The sequence below is a fragment of the Pleurodeles waltl genome, chromosome 6, assembly GCF_031143425.1.
Source record: "Pleurodeles waltl isolate 20211129_DDA chromosome 6, aPleWal1.hap1.20221129, whole genome shotgun sequence".
Classification (NCBI taxonomy): domain Eukaryota; kingdom Metazoa; phylum Chordata; class Amphibia; order Caudata; family Salamandridae; genus Pleurodeles; species Pleurodeles waltl.
In genome coordinates, this window is record NC_090445.1 from 931,808,391 (window position 1) to 931,830,664 (window position 22,274).

Below are 22,274 nucleotides of genomic sequence, written 5' to 3' on the forward strand. Positions count from 1 at the left end.
ACTTTTTCAGTTTCCTGTTTTGACATTTCCTAAATCTAAAATTGAGTCTCAATGGGAATTGGATTTGGGATGTACCAGGACTGTTTCCTTTTGGAATAAGGTATGACATCGATCTTATAAAATATCTAGATCAGCTTCTACCACACAGTCACTTTTCTTTCTTTATCACAGACTTTATTTTACCCCTTCTACTATAGCAAATTTGTCTGTATCCTCTACTTCAAACTGCTGGTCCTGTGATAGCCCAAAGGGAGATATTATGCATATCCTTTTTGAATGTCCCCCACTGTCTCTTTTTGGAGAAAAGTTTGGTGTCAGCTTTCCTCCATTTTTCATTTGTGATCCCAATTATCTCCCTCAGTGCTTTTTCTAGGTAGTCTCTCTGCTGACATTGTTTCAGATGATGATAATTTAAAGCTGTTGGATCTCATGTTAGCTTTAGCCTTTCAGCAAATTACTCTTAATTGGTATAATTCATCCAACATTTCCTATAAGGCTTGGTGGAATAATGTTTGCCACTACCATAGACTAAATATTGCTTTTACCTCTTTATGCTGCCCCTCCATAAATAAAGATCTGTATTGGTTCCCTTTGACTGATTATCTTAAAGCTTTTTCTTGTAATTCCACTAATTGTACATTATCTGAGAATTTTAAGCCACCATGAAATCTTTATTTTCTCTGTTCTTGAGTGAATTTAAATTTAGCTTAACTTTATGCTTTATTGAATATTACTTTTTTCTTTTTTTTCGCTTTTTAAGATCCAATGTATCTTTCTTATTGTAACTGGTCTTGTTCCGTTGTCATTGTTTCTCCCCCATTTTATACTTCTAAAATATTAAACAGCTTTTACAATTCCTTTCAAAATGTTATCATTATCATTGTGACAGATATCTTGTATTGTTATTATGTGACCCATATGTATTTTGATTTTAATAAAGCTGATTTACCTTAAAAAAAAATAAGTTGCAAAGTATGTGGTATTTCTATACTGTGAACCTAGCCAAAAGGCAGCAGAACAATGGGCACAATCAAAGAAAAGCAAAAATAGTAGGAGAACCTGGGTTGTGGACGGTTAATGAGTTGTCATATAGTTTTCTTTAAACAGTTGAGTCTTCAACTAATTCCTTATTTGAAACAGCACTGGGGCGGTCATGATGGAAATGGGGATATTGTTTCTGATCCTGGATGCATAAAAGGGGAAGTCCTGTTATCTTATTTTTTTATTTTTTACACATATTAGTCTACAGTCTGGTGGAGTTGTTGCTGCAAGTGTGCTGAGTACCACCAGAGATGGTGAGCTTGTCTGCTGAAGAACCAGGGGTGCTAGTAGTGATGGTTTAACTGTGTAGGTAGCAGGTTTCCTTGGTGCTAGACCTGCAGAGCCAAGCATGCTTTATCATTTTGTATGGGCACAGGTTCTTCTTAGCTCCTCAGCACCTAGGCCCCTCAAGGCAAGTTCTTATCAGGCAGGGCAACATCTGCAGATATGTCCTTCGAAAAGGTTCCTGTAGTAGTCAGCATCTTCTCAGGCAAAGTGGCCAATGTCTCAAAGCACCATAAAATAGGGCACTAGATGTTCAGTATCGAGCTGGAGACTCTTCTCTCCAATAATCTGGCAAGAAGGTATCAATTATGTGCATGCAAGCAGGGAAGTCATATGTGATTTTTCAGTTATATGCAAGCTCTCTTTCTGCAGTACCTCACTCAGGGTGTTTGCTAGGGTAAGTGTAAGTCAATTTTCTGTTGTTGGTGAGCACCAGTTCAGTCCAGTGTTCCTACTCCCAGATTTTCAAATGATGCACTTCATGTTCAATGAAGATTTCATGGGGCAACAAGTCCTTCCCAGATTACAATTTACTTGCATTCCAAGATGGTGAAATCTTGAACCTTGTTTCAGATTTATAGATTTCTATGGTTGCGTCTCAATACCAAATATTTTCTTCTCAGTTCAACTTTCTAAACAATAAAGGAAGAAGAACACTTTCCTAGCCAATATTTGGACTTTCCGCTTTGTGCCTGTCTATTTGTGTAAGTCTGCGGTCTGGGCCATAAAAATATTTTTTTTAGACTTCTTGAATTTTGGATCTCTGTCATAAGTCTCCCTAATGGAGGTCTCTCTGTACCCTACTGTTAGAATGAACTTGAGCTACAACTGTTGGCACCAATCTTTTATCATAAGGTCAGGTGCTGTGGACAGCCGAAGTAAAGGCCTCTGAGCAGGGTGAATGCCCAAAGGGTCATATGCATGTGTAACATTTGTAGAGGCTGAGTGAGGGCCAGTTTGTCAGATCAGACTGATAATGGTACACAGTTAGCACTTTACAGGTGATACCCAGAAAAAATTGTTATGGCCTGCTAAGGTGTTACATTCAATTGAGAATCCAGAAAAGAAATGCCCCCCGTTTGGTGAAGAATTAAGCTGTAGTTTTCAACTGTATTCATATTTGAGTAAAAAATGCTCAAAATGTAGCTTTAGATTGGCTCAACGTAGAAAATGAATTGATGTGAATTTCCACAACTTTTCCTAGGAGCAGAACACATATACAATATTGGTTTTGACGTATATGCATTCATTTTTATATTCCAAACGTCAAACAATTTCAGGGAGGAAATTCTGTTGAGGTTGAGGTTTTGGACCACCCTGTGTGCCAAATGTATTACTGTCTTAGCTAGCTGGCAACTTGTAGCCTCTCTAAAACAATGGGCCCATTTGAAACGTATGGGAGAAAAAAGTGCTGATCTGCATCAGAAGACTAAGGGGGTTATTACAACTTTGGAGGAGGTGTTAATCCGTCCCAAATGTGACGGATATACCACGAGCCGTATTACAAGTTCCATAGGATATAATGGACTCGTAATACGGCTGGTGGTATATCCGTCACTTTACCATCACTTTTGGGACGGATTAACACCTCCTACAAAGTTGTAATAACCCCCTAACTGCCCTTCCTTACAAGGCATGAAACTTATAGTACCAATCACCTTTGAAGTCCTGGAGGGTAGAACTAGGAGTGGGCATTACTAGCGTAATTCCATATAGTGCAATCATGCAGAATTACTTGAGACTGCTGCGAGATTATGCAGAATTAAGCAAGAAGAGCAATACTGCACTGAAAATTATTTCTTACTTCAAAAATGGCCCCTGGCACCCCAAATGCACTTGATGCTAAGATATAGCAGGAAATGTAATAGAACATGAATAGGGAGTGTGAAAAGTCACTCACACTTGCCAAATGTGCTCTTGGGGGAAGATTTTCCCCCAATTTACTCCCGGCATTAGACACTTAGGGGGTCATTACGACCTGATGCCGCCCACCAAGATCTGACCGCCATGCGGCCGCACCCCCGCTGCGGCCATTTGGAGATCCCTCCTGGGCCGGTGGGCGGAAACCTGGTTTCCGCCCACCGGCCCAGCGGGGATCACGGGCGAAACATAGGAGCCGGCTCCAAATGGAGCCGGCGGTGTTGCGGCGGTGCGACGGGTGCAGTTGCATAGCAGACAGTGAAAAGCTGCATGGGGCCTTGTCAGGGGGCATGGGCCAGTGGCATGGGCAGTGCAGGGGCCCCCAGGGGCCCCACGACTCCCCATTCCACCAGCCTTTTCCTGGTGGTGCAAACCTCCAGAAAAAGGCTGGCGGTCCGGGACTCGTAATCCCCTGGGCAGTCGTAGGTCGTGGTCGTGGTCGCCGCGGTCGTAATATGCCTGGAAGCACCGCCAGCCTGTTGGCGGTGCTTCCGTCATTTTAGCCCTGGCGGTCCCGTACCGCCGGGGTCAAAATGACCCCCTATTTCCTTTAGCAAAATATACCCTTGCATCTGAAATAGACTTGAGGATGCATGTTTCCCTAAGATATAGCACTAAATGCAGCAGAACACAATTAGCAAGCACAAAAGGGTCCTTGCACAAGCTAAATGTGCTCTCACTATAGGACTAATTGTGCTATTATCAGTAATTCTGCATCAACGGGAAGCACATAATTACCTAATTACTCCACTTACTCTGTTGTAAATTAAATTCCACCCAGGCCTAGAAGCAGTTCTGACTTGAAGGAGTGAGCCTCTGAGGAGCTGATTTTCTGAAACTTGATCAATTCTGCTGTTGTGAAAATGTCCATAATTCTCTGTAAAGGGGTTGTTTGCCCGGCCTGTTATCATCTCCTAGGAAAAGTTGGTGAGAGTGAAGAAGAGGTGTGAAATCTTTGGGTGGGGTAAGGGCATTAACCTTCATTTTAAAACCCCTGCAAAAGAAAAATGACTGATGGAAGAGCGAAGAAAGAAGAGGAATTATGGAGAGCTTCCTGACAGACCATCACCTGGAGTGGAAGAACTCTTAGACGCTATGGGGCTCTAGAGCCAGTGGCACTGGCTCCCTCAATCTCTCTGGAGCGAAGTAGAAGGTGGGCTTGCCGGGGGCCTTGGTGAATGAAGATCCTCTTGAACGCATATGGTTTGATCATAGCTGCAAGTGCCCTAGAATGCTAGATATGTGCTTGGATCTGCAAAGGGCCATTGAGACCAGAAGATCAGTTTTGCTACCAGGAGATTATCCCAGCCAGCCCAGTCATTAGCGCTATTGTACTTTCAGATTTATAACAACTTGGAGGTGGGGGTAGTGACCTCATATGCCTTGTGTAGGGCCCCATAGGCTATGAGAAGTGGGCCTGGCCACATAGAGACTCCCAAGGCTCAAGCACAAGTGTCACACAATCTCCCCTGCTCCCTGTGAACTGAGGAGCAAAGAGGGTGACAGGCCGGGGAGGAGAGAAGAAACTTACATCCTGCAGACAGCAGAAGGAGTGCACCAGATGGTCTAGAAACAGCTTTGTGTGCACCAAGGTGCTCAAGAAGTCAGATGGTTCCTAACCTCTGAGTAATGAACACACTTCGGGGCAACCCTTTAGGAACTGGGTACAGACTTCTGAGTAAGGCACAGCCCACAGCCACTTCAAAGGGATTGCCATGCTTGGAAACATCACCCCACACCAGCTGCAAAAATGTTAGAAATTTGCATCTTGGTTGGTTGGTACCATAAAATAACAGGGGGACTACACTGAATGTTTCTGTGGTTTGTGGTGTCACTAGGGACAGCATAGGCCCCACTTGTGTGCCTGTATCAGCTTAGTGCTTGCGTCCTAAGCCTCCTGCATCATTGTACTCCCATCCTTAGGAGAACGTTTTTTGTTTTGTAAGCATTCCTTGAACTGCAGGTTTTGTCTAGCAGATCAGGGATGCAAAGAATGTTTCTATGCCCTTTAGTTACAATCAAGAGCATTTCTTCTTTGTGTGGCTTATCCAACCATAAGGTATTACTTTATTATTGATCCTATTAACCTAATAATTTATCTTGTTTGATTGTGTGCAGAGGAGGCCATTACTGTTTTTGGTAGAAACTTGAAAATCTCTCCTTGGGCCTCTGGAAGTATCCAATGTTTTGCCTTACCCCTGCTTTGAAAGAGAAAAAAACATTTCTTTTCAGATTTTTGCAGAGACTTTGCGAAGGAGGTACTATGATCTGCACCTCAGAGGCTTGTTTTTTGTAAACAGCTTTGGTCTCAAATGTCTGGTTAACTGGGTCCCTGGAGCTCTGGATGGCAATGGCGTATCTGATTGAGACCTTATGTATTCAGTGAAGGAGCCTCTAGTGGTCAGAGTTTTAGGAAAGTGAAGACAAGGTTTAAGCAGTCAATTTCTCAATTTTACTTTGATGTTACAGAGACGTGATATATATTGGGGTGATAATGGTGCCTAATCTTTTTTCATGAAGAAGATACTTTTGTGTGAACTTCCTATTTCTAGGAAAGAAAGTATTTCAGGAAGGAGATAAAAACAATTTATTGAATTGTGACATATTTTACTGACTTCTTCCACAGGAAGCTTTGAAAATGGACCCTACTACAATGGTTTGTGCTCTTGCTTTATCAAGGCATTTTCTTTGGCATGCTTTCATAGATTAGTTGAGCCTAATTATTATTGGTTGTGATATATCAAGTACCAAAAATATAAGGATCAATATTTTTTCAAAGTAGAACCACTCACTGAGTTATATGCCAAATACCTTTTATAGTCTGTGAGCAAGGAAGATGTTGTTGTGTGAAGAGAGTGTGAATCATTGGATCATTAGGAAAAAACTCACAAAACTCACTTGGGATTTGGAGCAGGACTTGGCAAGTTTCAGTCAAGCTATGCTGGGATCCCAAATGACTAAAGAAAGCCTTTGATCACAAAAAATGCATGAGAATTGGACTCTCAGGCCTTCATTATGAGGATGGCGGTCATCAGACCGCCAGCCTTGCTGTGGCGGTCTTACCGCCACAGACCCGGCAGTAAAGACTGCCACATCACAAGTTGTGGAGTTTGCCAGAAGCCAAACCTCCACAATGATGTCTGGCCCACTGGTGCAGTCACACTGGCGCAGCCAGCAGTGAGCACCTCTAGCCTGGCGACAGTCCTCAGCTTGCCTGCCAGATCAAAGGGCCACAGACCGGCAGGCTTTCCTTGGCAGACACCCGGCCATGAAAACCCTGGCGGTAACGCACCCGGCGATAGGAATCCACAATGCTGTCACCGGCACACACATGCACACCCATCCGTTTACACACTTCCAAACAACCCCCCACCCCTTCACACACTTCCAAACATCCTCCCAACTGTACACATCCATCCAAACACACCGCACTCACACTGACATGAAAACACTCCCACTAACACATACGCACCCCCCTCTGCAAACATTCACACCTCCTTCCCCGCCTCCTTCCCCGCCCCCTAACCTGCATTCATACATTCACTCGCTCTCCCCATTCACTCACACAAACACATGCACAGACACACACGCATCCAGCAAACACACCCTCCTTCCTCATCAAAAATCATTCACACCTCCACCCCCTCGACGCATGCATATATTCACACATTCCCCCTCCGCATGTGCACAATTGCAAAACTGCGCCCCCACTCACTTGCAGACTTGCACACATGCATCCACATTCACACATATACACACATGCACCACACACATGAACCCAACACTCCCCCCCTCTTTTGGAAGATCACTAACTTTCTCCATTGAGGAGGTCGTCCAGGAGGAGATGCATCCTGGTGGTTTTGCACCACCAGCACCACTGCGCCAGCAAGACTCCGCCATGCCGTGTTACTGCTCGTAATACAGTGGGTGGAGCCTTACTGCTGTGGCGGTGCTAGCAATGCAACGGACTCTTGGGAGTTAGACTTCCACCCACAAATGGGCAGAAGTCCTTCAATGACTCCTAATATTGCAGTCTGTTGGCTGCAGTGGCTTCAGCTGCCTCACAAAAAGACTGCTGAAGCCGTAATAAGGACCTCAGTGTCAATTTGCAGCAACACACTACACTTCAGGCAAATCACAAGGCCCAAATTATTGTCACTAAGAAGACCTGCTGCCAAATGCAATTCAAATACTCATTCCATATCCAAGAAAATCAAGGAGGAATCTAAAGAGACTGCTCTCCTCCCAATACCTCCTGTTAGCTCACCACAGGCTGGAAGCTAAGAGCCACACCCTCTCATGTACTAAGTCTGAATGAGGCTTTGTCTACCATTCTTCAGCCACTTCATTAACCTCATTCCTATTGTAAAAAAAAAAGAAAAAAGGAAGCAGGCCACACAGTCCATGGACGGTGGGTGCTGACAGTCTTCATAAGAAACTAGAGCATTAGTTGAGGGGGTGAGAACCCATCACAAACAATTATATTTCTTGTCTTTGTGAATTGTAAAAGTCAAGTAATAAACCTACGCTCAACGTCCTGATAGCTATGACACAGAGCAGTAAGACTCAAATTAGAGGTAATTTGTAAAGTATTCATGCAGTACTCAAACAGCAATAAGATGACAACACAACTCAAGAAAAATCCCAAACCAATTTAGGAAAATAAAATATATTTTAATAAATAAAATGACGCCAAACAGCAAAAACCCAGTTAGTAGAAACTGGATTATTAATTTTTAAACTCTCTATTTCAAAATACTGCCAAAAAGCACTGAGCAGTAACCACAGGCAGACTTGGACAAAGGTAAGATTTAATGTCGCCCGTGATAGGTCTTGGGTCATAAACAAGGACCAGACTGGTTCCATTTACAAGAATACCTCCTCATTTAGAAACTTTTATGGAGGTAGTATCTCTTCACTGGAGCTAGGCAGCCAACTGGATCTGGGGAAGCACTTGACAATGATAGTGAGCATCTGTATGAGATCTTGGAGTGGATCAGAATCCACTTAGCATCGAACACAGTGGAGATGCCAAGGAAAGCTGTGGGTGTTGTTCAGATTCTAGGCTCCGAGTCCAGTGAAGCTGTAGATCTGGTGGTGCTCAGCTTTGATTCTAGGGACACAGTTGAACACGTCCTGCTTGGTGTGAAATCCATTAAAGCTGTTGATGAATGCTGTCTTTGTGAATTCGCAGGGGCAGGTCCAGTAAAGCTTTCCTTAGGTAGGGAGGAGTACATGCTGACAACAGTGAAGAGACAAGGAAATCAGGTCAGTACGTGGGGGGGTCAGGACCACAACCCACAGAGGCCAGCAGAGAGGACCATTTCAGGTTCAGTTGGGGCTGGTCATCTAGACAGCAGGAAAAGAACTCTGGAACCTTATTGGAGCCCTATAGCTCAAACAAGAGGCAGGTCATATGCCCCTTGGAGTCACTTCGGGGTCCGGTGTCCCTCCAGGTTCCTCAGATGGCAGGAAAGTCCTTCTTCCAATTTTGTCAGGTTCAGGGTTGTTCTGAAGAGGCTACTGTGGATTCTACATTTATGCCCAGTGTCAGCCTGTGGTTTGTGGCACCCACTGGCCACACTTTAGCCAATAAGGTAAAAGTTCCCAGAGTTGATCGTACCCTATTGTACATCACCCCCTGTGAGTTTTACTGTAAACTATGCTCAAACAAGGTATAGGTCCAATGAGGACTGTTGTCCTGATCTGCAATATATTTTGTAGGCTAACCCTGTATTCCAAATTAATCAAAAACTCAAATCTGTTTTAGAAATAGACATTTTCATCCACATGTGCATTGATTTCATACATTCTATAAAGTTGAATATCAGTTGAATGTGCCAAAAGTCCACTTCAATTGGATCTGCAAATACATCAAAAGTATTTCCAACACTGGGTCCTTCATCTGGGGGAGCCTTACAAACAACATTTAACAACATTTAATTTAAGTATTTCTGAACAAAACTGATAATGATCCTTTGAGGAAGCACCGAACGAATACTATGAAGTAAGCAAAGTGGTTCCTGTGCATACTGTATATGCCTGTCGGGACTATGGTTGTCTTTTAAGCTATTACTTGTTTGTGGATACATAATGGCCCTTGGACAGAGTGCCATCTGATCTACCACAAATGAACTTAAAAATAATGACAAAAACACTCACATTGTGACAGTGCATACAAACCAATAATTGTCTCATTACTGTAAACTTGTTGCTTGTTTGTAGATACATAATGGCCCTTAGACAGAGTGTCATCTCATCTACCACAAATGAACTTAAAAACAATGACAAAAACACTCACGTTGTGACTGTGCACACAAACCAATAATTGTCTCATTACTGTAAACTATCCCACTGTGCGACTATCTTCCCTTAGTCAGAGCTTACTTGCTACACACTGAGGTAGATATTACAGCCAATGAATTTGTTGAAACATGGCTAAATGTTGTCTTCAGACTTGAAGCAGATTATTAAAATGATTGAGATAATGTACATTTTTATTTTTACATATAGATTTTATGAAATGCTATGGCTTCCTGAAAACGTCACTTGGACAGTAAGAATAACATCTCTTTCACTCACTCAGTGGATATCCCTACCTAATCACTCAATTTTCTATCATTTATCCAGGTCACCTATCAGTTGCTCTCTCATCTCTCTCTTACCCTTCCCAGCTTACTCCTTTTTACTTCTCTCTCTACTTGTACTTCACCCTAATTTACTCTTTCCTCCCTTTGTCTTCCTCTCTTTCTACAACTTGTGGCCCATCCCAGAGACTAAACCACCCATTTGGGTTTTCTCACTTAAAGAAGACCAGAGTGCCCTGCTAGATTTAGGCATCTCAGTGCTGAGTGTCATGTTCACTTAATATACTTCCTATCTGGTAAAAATGTGACACAATGAGTAATATACACTGTAAGTAAGGGCTTTGTCACTAAATAGCATGTGTGGAAAAGTAGTCTTACAGGGACATACAAAATAAAAACTTGCTTTAGCACTTTTATGTAATGTGTGCCCTCGTTTCTGAAAGGCTATAATATAAATTAATATTGCTTGGAATAATTCTTGAATTAGCTGAAAATGGGCAATAACTATAAAGTTGGTATGAAGAGGCCCACACAATGGGGGTCATTCTGACCCTGGCGGTCATTGACCGCCAGGGCCAACGACCACGGAAGCACCGCCAACAGGCTGGCGGTGCTTCCTGGCCAATACCGCCGGGGTCAGAAAAGGGAAACCGGCGGTTTCCCGCCGGTTTTCCCCTGGCCAAAGGAATCCTCCATGGCGGCGCTGCAAGCAGCGCCGCCATGGGGATTCCGACCCCCTTCTCGCCAGCCTGTTCCTGGCGGTTTACACCGCCAGGAAGAGGCTGGCGGGAACGGGTGTCGTGGGGCCCCTGGGGGCCCCTGCACTGCCCATGCCATTGGCATGGGCAGTGCAGGGGCCCCCAAACAGGGCCCCATTAAGATTTTCAGTGTCTGCTTGGCACACACTGAAAATCGCGACGGGTGCAACTGCACCCTTCGCACCCCAGCACATCCGCCGGCTCCATTCGGAGCCGGCTTCATCTTTGCTGGGGCTTTCCCGCTGGCCCGGCGGGCGATCTTTTGAAGATCGCCCGCCGGCCCAGCGGGAAAGTTAGAATGCTCCCAGCAGTCATTTGACCGCGGGCGGTGTTTGGGCGGATTCCGCCCGGCGGGCGGTGCCCGCCGCCCGCCGGGGTCGGAATGACCCCCAATATGTCTTGCCTGGTGCCCCAAAACTCATTAAGAGGTCCCTGGCAATTGAAAGTAAAACAAAAACATTCCTGAACTCTGTGTTAGGAGACATATGCTCTGATGCAGTGATTCTTAACTTACGGACCAGGGACCCCTACGTGCCATGAAATACTACTTAAGGCATCTGCAACTGCTTAGACAATTAAATATTATTAACAAATGAATAACGTGTATATAAATAAAGAAGAAAAATGTAAAACTAGAGGCTAACAATTAAATTGGTATCCGCAGATTTATATGTGTTATATGTGTGTGCAATGCAAGTGCATCAAAGAGGATATAGTATGGCTGATTAGTGGCCTTAATTGAATTAAAGGAAGGCTCCAACCTTTCTATTAAAATTTTAGTTATTTTTTAGATATGTTTTTTAATCAAATCAAATATTCCATATATTTGTTTGATGAATGTATGTATCTGTGTTTTTGTTTTGCCTTGCAGTTCAAATGATCAAAATTGCTTAGACTGGGGTCCCCAGCTTCTAGTAATGACTCAATGGCAGCCGCAGCCCGTCCTTTAGGGTGGAGGGGCCACCCCCCCATCTTTTGCCCCTCATGAAGAGTGCCCGTCAGGCTGAGCAAAGATCAGCCTGAAAGACACTCTTCGTGTTCAGCTCAGGCAGCCAGGAGAAAGACAAGGGCGATTTGCACAGACTCCTGGCTGCCTGAGATTAACTTGCTGGGCTGAAGAGGTCACAGCTCCTATGGGTGTGGCCTCCTCTGCTCTGCAAAGGTGCCCTGAGGCCCTCCCCCTCCTGACAAGGGGAAGCATCACCCATTGACTCCGACCTGGGCGCTTCAGGTTAAAGCCCTAAAGTGCCCAGGGAGAGTGTCAATCAGTGACACCTCGTCACAGAGTAGGGTGGGGACAGAAGTCTCACTGACCCCATCCCACTCTGTGACGAAATTGGGACTGCTGCCTTCCCTCATAGACTGACCTAGGGTCAGCTAGTGAGGAAAGGCAGCAGTCCCAACCCTCCTGGGACCTCCGAGCTGAAGGTAAGTGTGTGTGTTTTTTTTTTTTAAATGAATTTTTGGTGCATGCGGGTATGTTTGAATGTTGATGAGTGTTGTGAATGAATCTGGGTGCGCGTGTGGATGAATCAATCAATCACTGCATTTCTAAAGCGCGCTACATACCCGTGAGGGTCTCAAGGTTTTGGGGGGGGCGCTACTGATCGAAGATCCAGGTCTTGAGAAGTCTTCTGAAGGCCAGCAGGTCCTGAGTCTGTCGTAGGTTGGTAGGGAGAGTGTTCCAGGTCTTGGCGGCGAGGTAGGAGAAGGATCTGCTGCCGGTGGTGGTTTTCCGGATACCGGGAATTGTGGCGAGGGCGAGGTTGGCTGAGAGGAGGCTTCGGGTGGGGGTGTGGAAGCTGAGTCGGTTGTTGAGGTATGTAGGTCCGGTGTTGTATAGTGCTTTGTGTTTGTGGGTGAGGAGTTTGAAGGTGATCCTCTTGTCGACGGGGAGCCAGTGCACGCCTCTTAGGTGGGGTGTGATGTGGCTGTGTCGGGGGACGTCGAGGATTAGCTGTGCCGAGGCGTTCTGGATTCGTTGTAGTCATCTCAGGAGCTTGGTTGTTGTTCCTGAGTAGAGGGCATTCCCGTAGTCGAGTCTGCTGGTGATAAGGGCCTGGGTGACGGTTTTCCTCGTGTCAGGGGGAATCCATTTGAAGATCCTGCGGAGCATCCGCAGGGTGTTGAAGCAGGACGCGGAGACGGCATTGACTTGCCTGGTCATGGAGAGGGTGGAGTCGAGGATGACCCCCAGGTTGCGAGCGTGATCTGTGGGTTCCGGGGCTGTGCCTAGTGATGTGGGCCACCAAGAGTCGTCCCAGGCTGATGGGGTGGGTCCGAGAATGAGGACCTCCGTTTTGTCTGAGTTCAGCTTCAGTCTGCTGTCCTTCATCCAGTCGGCTACGGCTTTCATTCCTCTATGGAGGTTGGCTTTGGCGGTGTGGGGGTCTTCGGTGAGGGATATGATCAGTTGGGTGTCATCGGCACAGGAGATGATGTTGAGGTTATGTTGCCGTGCGACGTGGGCGAGCGGTGACATGTAGATATTGGACAGCGTGAGGCTGAGGGAGGATCCCTGTGGGATGACGTAGATGATCTTGGTGGTTTTTGAGCAGAAGGGTGGGAGGCGGACGCTCTGGGTTCTGCCAGAGAGGAAGGATGTGGTCCAGGCCAGGGCCTTCTCTTGAATTCCAGCGTCATGGAGGTGTGCTGAAAGGGCGTTGATCTCGGCGTGCTTCCAGCTTTCCGGGAAGGTTGCTGTCTCGAAGGAACTGTTGATTGTTTTCCAGAGGTGGGGCGCAATGGTTGTGCTGGCTTTGTTGAAGACGTGGTGAGGGCAGGGGTCGGATGGGGATCCGGAGTGGATAGAGTTCATGGTTTTGATGGTGTCTTCGTCGCTGGCGTAGGACCAGGCAGTCAAGCAGCTGGTGCGGGTGGTGGTTGCAGGGGTGGTGGTCTTGGTGGTGGGTGCGGGGGTGTCGGAGTTGAAGCTGTTGTGGATGTCAGTGATCTTGCAGTGAAATGAAGGTGGCCAGGGAGTCACACAGGGCTTGTGATGGTGGGATGTCGTTGGTGTTGGAGCTGGGGTTGGAGAGTTCTTTCACGATGCTGAAGAGCTCTTTGGTGTTGTGTGCGTTGTTGTCTAAGCGGTCCTTGAAGGCGGTCCTCTTGGTGGTCCTGATGAGTTGGTGGTGTCTGCGGGTGGCGCTCTTGTGGGCTGTGTGGCTGTCTGGTGTTCGGTCGTGGAGCCATTTCTTCTCCAGTTTTTGACAGGTGCGCTTGGAGATCCGGAGGTCTTCGGTGAACCAGGCGGCTTTCTTGTTGGTGTGGTTGGTTGTGGAGGTCTTGAGAGGGGTGAGGGTGTCGGCGCAGTCATTGATCCACTGTTTGAGGTTAGTCGCGGCGGTGTCTGGGTCGGTGGGGTCGGCGGGTGGTCTCAGGGCGAGGGTGGTAGTCAGTTGGTCTTTGGTGATCTGGCTCCAGCAGCGGCGTGGTAGCTGTTGGGTGCGATGGTGTGTGGTGGGTTTCCTGAAGGTGAAGTGGACGCATCTGTGGTCGGTCCAGTGGGGTTCGGTGGTGAGGCTGAAGGACACATGGGGGCTTCTGGAGAAGATGGGGTCCAGCGTGTGTCCAGCGGCATGGGTGGGTGTTGTCACGAGCTGTTTGAGTCCGAGGTTGTCGATCAGGGTGGTGGAGGTGGAAGTTCAGGTCCCCGAGGAGGATGTAGTCCGTGGAGGCGAGGGCGTGTGTGCTGACGAGGTCGGCGATGGTGTCGCTGAACTGTGGTCGTGGTCCGGGTGGTCTGTAGACAAGTGTTCCTCTGAGGGTGGTGTTGGGGTTGGTGTGGATCTGGAAGTGCATGTGCTCGGCGGTGGTGAGGGTGTCATTGGTGTTGGTCGAGACTCGGAGGGTGTCATTGTGGATGATGGCGATTCCCCCTCCCACTCCGTTGGTGCAGTCTCTGTGGGAGATCTTGTAGCCCTGTGGGACGGCTATGGCGATGTCTGGTGCTGAGGTGGCGTTCAGCCGGGTCTCCGTCAGGAAGGCGACGTTGGTGGTGGTTGTGTCTAGGAGGTCCCAGAGTTCGATGGCGTGCTTACGAGCGGAGCGGGTGTTGAGGAGGATGCAGTGGAGGTGGTTGGGTTCTCTGGGTGGTGGTTTGGTGGGCTGGATGCTGGTGAATCTGCAGTTCCGGCAGGCGAAGGGCCCTTGGGTGCGCTTCGGGGTGGCCTGGTAGCCGGGGTGGTCTCGTCCAGTGTTGAGTGCGTGGAGGGTGCTGGAGTCGTTAGTGTAGTCTGGCGTTGCGGGGGTGCGGGGTCCAGGCGTCCTGGCGCTGGGCGCAGTCCAGGCGCAGACGGGCACAGACGGGCTTGCCTTTGGCGCGCCAGCGGCACGCCCGCTGCACGCGTCTGCTGTGCTTCCACGTGGCGACCTCCATAAGAGGCGAAGTGGGAGGGAGGAGCAGCAGGGAGGTGGGAGCAGGGCGGCCAATGGGCAAGGGCACGGGAGCCATGAGTGTGAGTGTGCTTTCCGCCCGCCCGCCCCCCTCCCTCCTAAAATTACCACTGCTCATTGGGGATCCATAGATTCCAATAATGATTCAGTAGTGGAGGTCACTGGGTTTCAGTAGTGATTAAGTGGGGGTCCACAAAATTTAAAAAGTTAAGAACCACTGCTCTAATGTCATTAAAACCAGAGAATATTCACCAGTGCAAAAAAGACATTTCAGTGTTCTGTGAATACTTTATAATAACTAGAAAACAGATAACATATTGAGCTGTTCTTTTCCTACTCCTAAAGATCAATAAGAAGAGATAAAATATGCATTCTAGTCTGTAGATCAAGTGGTGCGGATACAAGTTAATGTGATAGAATGTTGGAAGTTTTTATGGTTGTTTCTTTTTCACCGAAGGTGACTACAACAACAAAGCTTTCAATGCCTGCGGTTATTTTATTTTGTATTTAGTCCTTTCTGCAAAGCCTGGCAGGAGCAGAGAAAAATCCTTTCAGAATCCCACAACTCTGAGCCAGTTTAAATTGTCTCTACGTAGGATTGTACATGAGTAAACATGCTGCAGTTTAAAGCCCTTATCAACGAGAAAACCAAATAACATACCGAGGTCTTCCAAATGTAGCAAGTGTGCGCAGGAGATAAGGAAACCAGCAGCCTGACAGTGGGATATTTGTAAAAGTTACGTCCTTTGCTACCAGTGTGCCATCCAAACTCTTTTTTTGTAAAGTTTGGTGCAAAAGAATATGCTCTGGAATCAAACAATTTATAAAAACACTTTCCATCTCCTTAGCTTAGCAGGTCTGGGAAGGCTCTCTACAAATTCTCAAGTTATTTTGTTAGAGTTACACAAGAGGTGTCATTTCCACCCTTATAAACCTATTGCTACCTCTGTTATATGAATAATTTTAACTAATACTCATATTGTATATATCTGGGCTAAGAGCAAGCTAGATGGTGCTCTTTACTGAACAGCATGGAGTCTATCCACAAAGGCATTTTGGTGTACCTAACGTAAAGTAGTGGTACTGTAGTACTCTTTTATGTACTCTTACAAGCCTTTGCGAGTTGGTCACAAACATCTAAAATAGTAATACATGGGAAATATACAGGGAATACTTACATACCAATCGTACAAAAAGAATGGACTGCACAAGCTTTATACTTTTTTGAATAGAGATTTGGAAGTTTCACGTTCATCCGCAAAGGCCAGTAGGAGTATGTGATCAATACTTTTGTCAGTTAGAGCTGTGCTTCACAGAATAGTTTTTGCCAGTAAGTTTCAGGTAATACAGAACAAGCAGCTCTTGGTGCAGGATGTTCAAATCCAAAGGAAAAATACAGTTGGCTTTTTTGGTGTCCTCCTCCCAAAAGTGAAATTGCCCAATTTGAGAACTTTGTTTTGAATCTGATGCATATTTGTGGTGGCATTTTAAGGTGTTTCTTACAATCCCCTTAATGTAGTGCTGGCATAGTGTACCCCACTGTATTGTATGTATTATATCACATAACAGCTGTTTAACTGGTATGTTACCGTTTTCCCACAGTCTTTACCTCAAACTGCCTTTACCCCTCAGTTTTAACTCCGCAGGTAAGCACAACGCAGGTATATATATGTAATAGATCTTTACATTTACCACACATCCTTTAAACCCACTGCACTTTACTACATAAATTATTTTTTCATACCATAGTTTGTATGTTATGTGATTTAAAAGGGGCTAGGTGCGGGTAGTGGTAAAGTGGGAGAAGGGAGGGTAGTGGTAAAGGGGAGAAGGGAGATTTTTAGGCTTTAGAGGTGGGTAAAAGAAAAGGGAGGTAATGCTGATGTTAGGGTTATAGTGTGGGTAAATGAGAAAGGATGATTTTATTGTTGAGGTGTGGTTAAAAATAAAGGGAAGTGAGGATGATATGAGGGTTTTGGGATTGGTAAAAGTTAAGGAAAGATAAGGCAGTTTTAGCGTTAAGGGATAAGTAAAGTTGAAGAGGTTGAGAGTGATTTTAGGGTAAAGGGGAGTGTAGAGGTAAAAAGTCAATGTTGATTTTACATTTATTGGGTGGATATAGGTGAAGTGTGAAGGGCCCTTTTAGGGCTTAGGGCTGGATGAATGGAAATAGGTGTAAGGGAATTTAAACAATACCCTTCCAAGCTTAAATTGTGTCACATAAATTAGTGATGGGTAGTTCCCAAGTTTAGGAGAAAAGCAGCTTCTATACAAAACACTGCTGCTCCCCCAATTGAAACCACCAGTGTGACAGGCTTGTTCCCAAAAGATCAGGGATGAAGGATCGGATGTCGCAAAGTCCCGATCCCCAAGCTGCAGGAATCTTTAATAAAGATAAGCCTGGCTAGGATTTTATGCTCTTTGCTTTTGTGTAAAGCCCCTGCTGAGGCGGTTATGACTGATTTCCAGATTTTAAACTGTACTATCAGATCTATCATGGTTGAAGTGGCTGGCCCCCTAGAGCATCTGCAGCTGGCTGGTTTGATTAAAAAGACTGTATATTTGCACGCAAACAATTACATAGCACCCTCAGGATGATGCCCAGCAGTATTCCTGCCTGTTAGAAATCAGGTCTCTAATTGGCAGAGGTATACACCCTTGTCCAAGTAGGGACCGCAGTCCTAGTCAGAGTAAGTCACAACACAATCCAAATGATGCTGTGCCCACCCTCTGGTAGCTTGGCACTGAGCAGACAGGCTTAGAAGGCAATGTGCAAAGTATTTGTGCAATAAATCATACAGTAACACAGTGAAAACCCCACAAAAATACACCACATAGGTTTAGAAAAATATATAATATTTATCTGAATCAAATAAGGTCAAAACAATGAAAATCCAATGTACACAAACAAAGGTATGATTTTTTTAAAATTAAATCCCAATAAGGTACTTAGAAACTCAATAGCTCCAACTGGGGCTATTACGTTGTCGTCGACTGAGTTGTTCCCAATAATCTGACCGAGAGGTACCGGTCACATAATCACATGAACCCCCAGGCACAGTACCTTTGAAAACAAAGAAACAAAGATGTTGCACGGAGTCGTGGATATGAGGCTTCACTGGAGCTGGTGCAGCGTCAGCCCCTTACACCGTCGGAGGAAGTGAGGCGTCGGTTCCATACTGTGAGGCAGGGGAGGCTAGGCATCAGTTCCATCTGGTTGCAGAGGGAGCTGGTGAGGTGTCAGTAGTGAGGCATCGGTAACTTGTGACCCGGCGGGGTCGATAAATGCCGTTGGTCAAGACGTGATGTTGTTGCGTGCAGCTATATCCATGGAGTGAGAGCAGCTGTGGCATCGGTGCTAGCATTGTTGAAGTTGTTCTTGGCATCGCTGAAATCTGAAAACTAGCTGAAAGCTAGCTGAAGTATTTGCTGTCCCTGAGATTTTAGAACAGGAGGCAAGATCAATCCAAGCCCTTGCAGAGCACTTTTGGGGATGGCAGAGTCCTGCCAGCAAAGTCAGAGGCCAGCAGGACAGCAGGACAACAAGCAGGGCAGCAGTCCTTCTTAGCAGAACAGTTCAGGTGAGTCCTTTGGGCAGCCAGGCAATTCCTCTGACAGAGTGCAGGTGTAGGTCCAGAAGAGTCTGATTTGGTGGGATCAGAGACCCAGTTTTTATACCCAAAATGCCTTTAAAGTGGTGGAAACTTCAAAGTGCGGTTTTGAAGTGCACAAGTTCCCCTTTCACACCTGTCCAGTCCGCCAGGATCCCTGTGGGGGGTTATCAGTCCTTTTTGTGAGGGCAGGCTACTGGCCTTTGAAATATAAGAGACAGCCCCTCCACCCTTCCTGCCCAGGGAGACCCATTCAGTATGCAGATTTACTGAGTGTCCTGTGTTTATGGCTGTCTGGATGGAATGCACAAGAGGAGCTTTGTATCAGTACAAACCAGACATGGATTGGAGTCAGTCTGTAAGGCACAGAAAGGCAGTAAGTGCAGTGAAATGCCTACTTTTTAAAATCAGCATTTCTAAAATAGTAATATTAAATCCAACTTCACCAGTAAGCAGGATTTTCTACTACCATTCTGGCAATACTAAACATGACAAGGCTACTCCTTCCAGATCAGAATCTACCACTCAAAAGTATACGAGGGAAGTTCTAATGCTAGTCTATGAGAGGAGCATGCCTCAAAGCAGTGGAAAACAACTTTAGGAGTTTTTCACTACTAGGACATGTCCTGACTTTTACATACATAGCACCATGCCCTATAGGTTACCTAGAGCCTACCTTAGGGGTAACTTATATGTAGAAAAAGAGGAGTTTAAGGCTTGGCAAACTGCACACAGAGGCCTTACAATGGCAGGCCTGAGACATGGTTAAGGTGCTACTTATGTGGGTGGCACAATTAATGCTGCAGGTCCGCTAGTAGCATTTAATTTATAGGCCCTGGGCATATGCAGTGCAATTTACTAGGGACTTATAGATAAATTAAATATGCCAATTGGGTAGGAACCAATATTACCATGTTTAGGGGAGAGAGCATATGCACTTTAGCACTGGTCAGAAGTGGGAAAGTGCGCAGAGTCCTAAAACCAGCAAAACCAGTGTCACCCTAAGGCTGTCAGGTCTAACACCGAGATATGGTGGGTGGTGCTTTTCAAGAAGGTGTACTCATTGTGAGCTGACGTTTTCACGACCATGGCTGAGGCACTGCCACCATTCCCACTGGGAATCAATTTTAGAATAGAGGAGGTTGAGTTGGTCATTCTGAGTAGCCCTTCCAAAAATACAGACCTGACGGGGTCCCCATGGACCTCTATAAGGGTAATATTCATTTTTGGGCACCACTATTAATGAATGTTTTGAATGCTGTTGTCCAAACTGAAATTCTCAGTTCTTGGAAATCAGCAGTTATCGTAGACAGGAACCAGAAGGCTATTGTACAATCTCTTTACTTGACTCAAATGTCAAGATTGTATGACGTATTTTTCTAAGCCGCATTGAGGATTGGGCTAAAACCAACAAAGTCCTTTGTCCAGCCCAGTACAGATTTAGAGAGGGTAGGAGGATGATGGAGCAATGTCTGAACCTAAACCTGCTGGTGGGAAAATATGTAGTGGTAAGAAGTTAAGTGATTTTCCTTTATCTTTATTTACGTGAGCTGTGTGTTTAACAGGGTAAATCACTCTAAGCTTTGGAGTGTCTTAGAGAACCTGGGATTGCTACAACCTTTGGTTAATTTTCTCAGAGCCCTACACACATGAGTTAATGCTTCAGATAGATTCGGCTCTGAGGGTGAGTGCTCTGACCCTTTCAGCCTATTAAGAGGCGTCAGGCAAGGGTGTGTTTTGGCACCTATATTATTTTTGTTATATATTAATTGGCTTAACCTCTTCCTGACTACCATTGGTAAAGGTACTCCAAAGGTAAAATCTTTCTTGGTTCCCTCTTTATTTTACGCTGATGATGTGGTGTTACTTTCATGTACATTAAATGGCCTTAAGGGCTTGGTGGACCTTTTATTCAATTCATGGGAGATTTGGAGCTTGATGGTAACATTGTGGGAGGCGTCCTTCTAAACTAAGACCAATTACAATCAAGGGGCAGGCTGTTAGTTGGGTAGCCTAATTTCCTTACCTAGGGTTGCACATGGACTCCTTGTCTAGATAGCTGATGTTCTCATTTTAATCAAGCTTGTGGGTCCTGGTTTAGGTTTTCTTGCATGGTGGGGAGCAAACCGATTTAACCACTCTTCCAGATTTATAAGTTGAAATGTTTGCTAGTTCCCTTATATGGGGTGGCTATCTGGGGATACCATAATTGTCAGTCCATACAATGGGAAGAAAACCAATTCTGTAGAAGGCTTTTGGGTTTGGGTCACTCAAGCTCTAGCTTCTTTGTACATGATGAATTGGATCTTGACTATGCAGAAGATTTTGCAAAAACTGTCACGCTGCTCTTACGGATCACTATTTGGAGAGGTGAACACACCGCCTTTAATGGAGAGATCGCTGAAGGTTGTCTTAGCTGTGAGCAAGGGTATAAAATCCAGTGTCAAATTACATTAAGGGGATTGCTTCCTTGATAGGGAGTCCAGTTTTGTTTCATAGCTTACAGCCGGTAACTAACAGTGACAGAAAGTTAGTCAAGGAGCATTTTATCAAGCAGGCCAGAGAGTGCAAAGAGAACCTGGGCCGGGGTAACCCATCCTTTAGACGTCTATTGCTCCTGAAAACTAAAACTGGTTCGTGTCACTCCTTTGTTAGATATCCATGGGAGGGATTGCTTATCACCAGATTCAGGCTGGGCATTGCTAAAGTCAATCTCTGCTCCTCCCAGGGCAATATGATCCATCCTACATTAAATTTGGCTCCTATGATGGTTGTTCATCTCAGACTCTTGGGCATTTTGTGCTGTTGTGCAGGCATTATGAACCTCTAAGGAGGAAGTTTTTATTGCCAATCCTTAAGGCAAAGGGATTTTACCAATTCCAACCTGCCATTCTTTACCTCCAGCTGCTAATCAATTATACTTTGGCTGGGTGGTTTGTTATTTTCTGAAATGTGCCCTATTTTGGAACAAAGTGATGAACTATGTTTTTTAGTACAGTGATGTGCCGCCCCATTTTATATGTTTAGATGTGAAGGCTGATATATTTTTTAGCTACTAATTTTAGCAGTTTTTATGATGTAATAGATTTTATAAAATGGTGTTAACTGTATTATGAATGTTTTCTTTTTATGTGGTCATGCTTTTATGATTGCGTTTATAATCGAAATAAAGAAATTCAAATTCATTTAATTCAAATTCATTTAGGACACCCTACGCCATCAGTGACGCAATGAATCTGCTCACCTCAAATGTCTGTTTTTCTAGCGAAGTTTTTAAGCATAGGATTAGCTCAGTGACATCTATGCTGAGCTAGAAAGCTAGAAAGTGACAAAGTATTTTGCCATTTTAACAGTAATCTGAAATGAGTGAAATATATGTATATGATCACCTGGTGGCAGTCACCACTAGCTAGTTATAGTTAGGATCAAGTTTCCATTAAAAAAGCATTTTTTGACTTGCCTATATCTTTGGCACCGTTTGACGAATCGTCACAACATTTTTCAACAAATGTGGCCCAGTGATTCTTGTTGTGCACGGGAAGTTTCAGGGTGATCCATCAAGCGGGGCAGAGAAAAAGGAGGCTGAAAAAACATTCTCATGTTAATTCCCATAGGACCTGTCAACACGTCTACAGCCCAAACCACTGGACATAATTACACCAAATTTGGCAGAA